This window comes from Halyomorpha halys, unplaced genomic scaffold, assembly GCF_000696795.3.
Source record: "Halyomorpha halys isolate HHAL.00 unplaced genomic scaffold, Hhal_1.1 Scaffold130.1, whole genome shotgun sequence".
NCBI classification, from domain to species: Eukaryota; Metazoa; Arthropoda; class Insecta; order Hemiptera; family Pentatomidae; genus Halyomorpha; species Halyomorpha halys.
In genome coordinates, this window is record NW_027107593.1 from 379,350 (window position 1) to 387,300 (window position 7,951).

The window sequence follows — 7,951 nt, forward strand, 5'->3', positions numbered from 1 at the left end:
ATTTATTTTTTATTTATTTATTTTTTTATTACTATTATTATTTTTTTTAATTTTAGTATGTATGAGATCATCCATCACTATTACCTATTGCCCACAACTGTGTGGGAGATTGTAATATTTATCAATAAATAAATCTAATTCTTGCAATGTATTATATTTAGGAGCTAAGTGGAAAACATAAAAAAAAAAAAAAAAAAAAAAAAAAAAAAAAATAAAGTGGCCTGTAACATCTGAAAATTATTGAGACTAGTAGCTAACATCTAAATACGATTAATTTTGATAAAATAAAACCATTTAAACTGATTGTTGCGACTCAAAATTGGTTTAAATTTTTCACAGCTACAAACATCTCGCTTATTTCTGAATAATAGGTGGACTTCCATTTATGGCCTTTTTAAATTGACCAACCAATCACCTATTTTCTCCCCCTTAAGGCACAGAGAAACGATAGGCGTGCCCTTAGGGAATCCAGAATCGGACCAAAACGTTGACAGATTATATCCAGCTTTCACTAGATTTCTTCTAATAGGCCTATCGATTCCGTTATTTATGTCAGCCGATACACTTAAGATAGTCTGTCTTTAGGTTTCACTATTTATATAAGGAATGTATTCATTCATAAAAGTCTTTTAAGCTATGAAATTAAATCAATTAAGTTTGAGCTATATTTTTTTAAATCATCAAGTAACTATGAGTAAATATATCTAGTAATTTTAAACATTTTTTTGCTGTTTGTAAAAAAGTGAAATATTATTAAATTGTAACCATGTTGTAACCATTGTTTCCCTAGTTTGATATGGAAAGAAAAAAAGTAAAAACCTTATCAGATAATAATTGCTTTTGTAGAAACTAGAACAATATTTCAGATTAAAAAAATAGCACCCTTCTTCAATTTATACTGATTAACTTAAATTGTAATATAATAACATAAAAATACACACTCAATATAATATAATATATCATAAAATAATATTTGTAGTTTCGTGGTTGAAATCTGTTAAAATTTACTACATTTTTAAACCAAAACTTGTTAAGGATGTAATTAATAATTTTTGATTTAATTCTAAATAAAAAATATGTAATGAAGACAGGGCGTGTCAGAGAAAGAGTCCGCTATAGCCGATAAAGCTAAGGCGTTATCTTAGCTACCTCTAACAAAGATTTAAGAGAACAATTGATTTCCTTCTTTACATTAAGTTTCCTTCTTCTCTTTAATTCATTCGAAATCTATAAGACAATATGATATTATCAAGAAATACAATTCAGAACACACGATTAGTAAAGCTGCATACTTCATAATGACAATCTTTAAGTAACAGTTTACGTAATAAGTAATTACTTTGTCCAACAGGAAAATATTACTTGAGCATTATAGTTTCGATTCAGCTACTCCTAAATTTATATTGACCCTGAATTGTTCTCGCTGAGACTTTACACCTAGGCCTTAAATATATTTTAGGTGGGATACAAAATTTTTGTAGGATCCAGCGGGTTTGAATAAGTTGAGATATGAAAATCGGAAAGCTATTGAACAGTTTGTAATAAAAAAATAAATAAACATTAATTATTCAGAATCAGACATATTTTTTAAATATATTTTTAGAGTGAATAGTTCCAAATATCCTGGAATATCGCTGTGTAATTTAAGCAATAAAAACCTAATTAATTATTTAATTTGTTTAGCCCTAAATATTTTTATATAAGCACAGATGGATTGACTAAACACATTTGTTGCAACAATTTTCAGAATCTTGAGCAGGACATGTTTCAAAAACATTCACGGTGTCTAATTAAATAATTTGAGCTATCAAAAATAAAATTGGACTGAATGGTTCTCCCAATGGTCGCAAGACCATGGGGCTGTTGGCTTTGAATGAGGTTTGACCCGTACCTAATTCATGCCTTATCTCAACAACGCTTCATATTTTGGAGCCTTAATTCACAGAGCGTATATTAGTATTGATGTGTCGAAATCTTTAAAACCCAATGTTTACTGTATCGATCCTTCTGTTCAAGTTTTAAAACCTCTCAATTTCTTGAGTAACTTATACTAAAGTTCTTGAAAGAATTTTACAATGGAAATCGAGATACATCATTTCTCTATGACATTCTCTTTTTTTTGATACCCCACTTGTCAAAATCCTTTGTTCCTGAGTGCCAAAAAAAGGGATCTATAGTACCATATTATTTATATGCCCAGCTGAAGTGGTTCTATCCATACTTCGGATGCCAAGTTTTTTTTTCATTTCCAAGCTTTCTTTCTATTCCAAGTAATTATTACTCAGCACCCCTCCTATATCCTAGAAAATCTGCAAATCAAATTCTCAATCCAATCCCGTACTACCAGGTCCCGTTAATCTCACATCTATCACCACCTCACTGAACAGCAGCGTTTGATAAGTCATTTTTTATCCGAGCTGCATATCGCTGGAACTCCATTCCTTCTAACATACGTCATGTGCCAACCCTTCTCTCGTTTAAAACCCTCATATTTAACTACGTTTTACTTCATCAATCTAATCTCATATTATAATAGTTCAGATGGAACTAACTTTTTTTTTTTTTATGCATTTAGTCAATTAGTTTTTTAATTTTTTTTTTATCTCTGGATAAAATGGTGTTTCCGTGACCACACTGTTTTTGCTAATATATGTTATATAATTAAAATTACCCTATGATTGTTGATAGTGGTCTAGTACCAGAATAATAAACTATTTCTCATTTTATTTCATTATAACATAGGTTTTGTTCCTGTTGAGGCCGAAAATTTTGAAATAAATAATAATTGTGTGGATAAATATTATTATAATACTAATATAAAAATTCACAAAGAATTCACTTAAAATCAATCCATCCACCAAAAAATCAACTAAATGCATAGTATTAGTTATTTTATTAATTATTCATTGATATATAATCGAGGCTAGAACATGTCTGGTTCTTTAAAATTGGTTCCAGTTTGTAATTATATCTTAGCGTGTGCATATGTTAAATATATATAGGCCATCTCATCCACGACTTGACAGGGTCCTGTTTTGCAAGCATAATTTAAATTGCAAATTTATTTTCTAGAATTGTAAACAAAATCCGGTTGCCTGCTATGCAGACTATTGATTTTATAACTTGTGATCTCTCTTCGTGATAAAAGGGTCGTGGCGTTTTAGTTCTACGCCAATTAAAAAAAACTCGTTCTCGTAAATCAATCGCATGATAATAATAGGATGTCCTAAGATTCCAAGAAATGATTTACAATCATAATTCATTGTCATTTGAAATATTTTGTCTTAAAATATTAATACCCTAGCTTGACGCTTATCTTAAAATTCAGAATATTTATAAATGTTTAGATATAATTTGTAAAAATATAAGAAAGAAAACAGTTATCGGCAATTTTTATTGTACATACCTTTTTAAGCGATATCAAGTTGAATCATAAATATTTCCTAGTTACTCCTGAAACAAAAAAAAAATAGAGTTAGCTGAGAAACGAGCGAATTTTCAATTAAAATGGTGTATGCATGTGATATTATATTATATTCAATTCCAAATGTATTTTATATCAATGCATCATTAATGGAAAAAGTATTGCTTTTGCTTATTGCTTAAAGTTTATTCTTATTTTGAAAGAATATACTGTTTGAAATAATATAATTTTTTAAAAATATTTTACTCAACAAGATAATAAAAAGAAGAGGATTGAATAACCTAATAATTTCAATTTTATTGAAACTATCTTATTAAGACACTTTTCTACTAGGTTTAGAATCGTCATATTTTCATTTTTTTTTTTTTTTTTGGGGGATTTTTAAAATTATTAAATGAAGTTCGAGTGAACACAAGTTGTAAATGGGAGAAATTTTTAATTTTGCAATATGATTCTTAGAAATGCGGGAAATCCTATTTTGGAACTTCACAAGAAAATATCAAGTAGTTAGTTGTATCTCTATTACAGCCTCAAATAACCACCAAAAAACCTGACAAAACTACTCTCATCACACATTTAGACTAACAGGACATAAATTCAAATTTGATGCACCAAGAATCATACATCGGGAAAAAACAAGTTTAAGCGAAATTTAAAAGATTACTATAGATCTATAGGTTACTAGATCATAGACCTCCTACATACTTTCTCATCATCCGTTCCTTTCTTACTAATAGATTATTCCAAGTAAACCACAATGGTTCCTATTCATCCCTCTATTTTCAATCCGCTGGTGTTATCCTCAAGGTAGTATTCTCGGTCCCTTTGTAAAATCCTCAATTCTCCTTATTTTGTTACTAATAAAACCATCCATAAAGACCTAAATGTTCCTTATGTAACCGATCTAGCCCGAACCCGATATTATTCCTTCCATAATAAACTCCCTAACCACCCAAACCCACTAGTTTCTAACCTTGCTTTCCTCTTCCATTCCTGGCAATCCTCCAAGGGGCCTGAAAAGAAGATGGCCTCGTGACCTTATATTGTAAACTGTTTTTAGAGTTCTACGACTGGGTAGTTTCTCTACATGCTGTATCATATCATTATGCCATTATGATCAAATTTACTTGTTGTATTTTTTATACAGTTGTAAATATCAATAAATAAATAAAAAAAAAGTATGGCTATTAGCTCCAAGGACTCGAGTTCGAATCCGGCTAGACAGAAAGTTGTTTTCTGTTACACTGTAGTCGTGTAATGTAGAGCCCGTCTGGGGTCCACCCAGTCTCCTTAATTGGGTAAAATTCTTGCGGTGGAGCGTGATTCTGACCAAATCACCTCCTTGCACAACAGGTGGTTTAGTAACAGTACTCCCTTACAAAGTACTGAATCCCTGGCCCTTCATGGGTTGTATTGGTACCGATTTAATTAAATAGAATTAGAAAAAAAAACATTAGCTCTATTTCAGTTCTGGCACAAACCTGGAGTTCGTTTGTACACAATGTAATAGACAATTGTATGTAATGTTTTTATTTAACAATGTTTTAATTGTATTAGTCATTAATATAAATTACATTATCTACTTTTAGTTCTATAGCAATTAGATAAAGAAAGTTTTTTGTTCTAAAAAATGGGTTTTTTCTTCATTGCAGGGCATGACTTTGCAAACAATAAACTTACGAAACGTCAACTAAATAAAGTTGTAATATCGATTGATCTTCAAAACCAACAATACATACATAGGCATCATAGTATTAAGAAAATGAAGAAAAAACTAATTCGTGCAATGTAAAACATCTTACTTAGAAATACCAATAAACAATAGCCAGACTTTAAAAATTAAAATTACACAAAATTTATCTGATAAAAACCAATTTAAATTTCTTTTTTCTCTAATAATCATGTTCACAGTCTAATACTATGTGTTTATAAGTTTTTTTTAATATATATTTTTATTATCTTGTTCAATAATGGTAGTTTTATTAATAATAACAAAATAGATAATAAAACTATCCGATTCACCTCAACCTTCTGTATTAAAACATATTACTTGTCCAATCATCAAGGTCATTCTTAATTTTATTTTAATGTTTTATTTTTTTATATATTTTTAATACTTATTCTATATTATTTTCAAAATATTTTAAAAAAAAATTTATATTTGTTACTTAATCTCTATCCCTATTTTATCCAAAATTCTGTTAAAGGCACGTTGGGTTGAAACGAAAAAGAAAGGTAGGAAATGAAAAAAAGAGAAAAAAGAGAAAGGAGGGAAAACATATGAAAAAGAGAAAAAGAAAAAGGGGAAAAAGGAGAAAAACGGGTAAAAAAAGATATTTATTTATTTTATACCAGATCGGTCTGGTATGTGCCTTACATGGTTGATATAACCGTTATATTATATATATATATATATATATTTTAACAGTTGATTATGGGGAGAGTATAGTCTCGTTCAAAAGACACCCCTAACTATATACAATATTGTTATTAAAAGAAGAAAAAAAATAAATAGATAAGAGTAATGCTTCTTAATAAAAGAGGAATGTAAAATTAATAACAAAAAATAATGATATTGGTACACTTAAAAAAAAGAAACAATTGGCCTCTAATAGTGAAAAAAACAAGTTAATTTGAAAAAGGGACGAGAGATGAAAATAGAAAAAAAAATAATAATGAATAAATAAAATGAGTAATAATAAAAAGTAAAATTGTGGTAGTGTGACTATGAATTAATTTTATATTTATTAAAACTTGTAACAGAATGTCCTGCAGCAGTCTGGGCTTCAGTCTTCGGGTTGAGGTTGAGTTTCCCAGGTTGTAGGTCAGAGCTACTTTAACCGTCGGCAACTGGGAGTGGAACTTCATTGACCGTTTTTTGATGTGATCCTCTATTGACTCCATTTGTAATTCGCGATGCAATTGGCTATTTCTTATGAACCAGGGAGCATTAAGTGCGATTCTTAGGACTTCTTATTTTGAAAAGATTGTAGTTTTTTCTTTTCATGAAGGATGTCGCTCCCCAGACTTCACAGCTGTACATCAGCAGTGGCCTGAGAATTGTTTTAAATATAAGAACAACTCTTTCTGGTTTTAGTTTGAAATTTGAAAAAAAGATAAAAGCACCAAAGAGATGAAACAAAAAAAAACAAAACGTCATGTTCTAATGTTATATATTGCTAATGTTCATAATTATTATGGTACACTTGTGTAGGATTATTTATCGTAAGATTAAAAATCTTGTGTGACTAGACTAAAATAAGTATCCTGTGTGACTAGCAGTCCAATGAACTTGTGTAACACAACTTCGTCTTTTAATAAAGTTTTTCCTCCACAGGAACAGTTCCGTCTGTCGATCACCGGTCAACAAAATGTCAAATATTTTGAAATAACTGAATAATAAAACGCAATTAAATTATTATAATAGATTTATGAAAAATATAATTTAATGTATATTTTAATCCATATTTATGACCAAACAATTTTTTTTAACTTTTATAATTTAAATATTTCATTTTATTTCATATTATTTTAAATTTAATAATCCTTTTACTGGAAGAGTCTTATGGAATTAAAAGGATTTAGTGAATGACATAAATTCTTCCTTATTAAAAAACAATAGTTTATTTTATATCATCAGCAACGTTTCGGGAGATTTCCCCCATCTTCAGGCTGTTGTTAACAAAAACCTATATATGACATATAATTTTCTTCTATTTGTCATTCTTGCTAATATATTACAATATTAATGTCATTTAATGAGTAAAACTTGCTAATGGTCATACATTTTAGGAGAATAATTACCTTTCTGAAGAAAGAGAGAGCCAAATATATTTTCTATTAATTGCAAACTATTTTAAGCTCACTGAAATACCATAAAAAAAAGAGAGATAGAAATATTCTTATCTTATTAGCAGTTTTATCCGATTTGAGGTTTATAAAGATAAAAATAAATAATTTCGATAGGGTTAAAAATGTCTTAGATTGTTTTATGTTATTATACTGATGGATTTCATCATCGGAATTTTTATTTTAAATTAAAAAAAAAAAATGTTCGGGTGTTTATTTAAGGATTTTTTTTAAAGATTAGATATTTGTATTAAGGTCTCTCCATCTAGCCTTGGTCACAATCAAATCATCTTACTTCTATTATTACCTATAGGTGATTATTTATTATATATTTAAATGATCAAAGTTCATTTCATATCTTGACAAATAGCATATAAAGCTAAAATGTTTTCAACTCACTGAAAATAATTGTAAATTTATGTCATTTTTTTTCCCTTATTCACCATCCCTAGATACTTAATTAAATCTACTCATAAATAATAATAATAATAATAATAAAATAAAATAATGGAAAAAGATAGTAGACCATATGAAATCGCTCAATAATGGTTTCGCTCACCTTTTCAGGGCTGTGATTAAACCAGTTTCAATCTGACAGCCCTAACGAACCCCTCCAAAGTGGGGCGAAACGTTGATTAACAATATATAGTTTTCTTTTACTATTTTGATACGTTTAAT

The 7,951-nt window shown here is 28.8% G+C and overlaps 1 protein-coding gene across 1 annotated transcript in view; it reads right to left on the bottom strand.

Moving 5' to 3' along the window:
• The window catches only part of LOC106678241 (proton-coupled amino acid transporter-like protein pathetic), a 230,208-nt gene that overhangs the window by 80,979 nt on the left and 141,278 nt on the right, over window positions 1-7,951 (bottom strand). The window contains exon 3 of the mRNA XM_014416656.2: window positions 3,407-3,453. The gene's annotated coding sequence lies outside the window, so the exon portion shown is untranslated. The remainder of the gene's footprint in view (window positions 1-3,406; window positions 3,454-7,951) is intronic.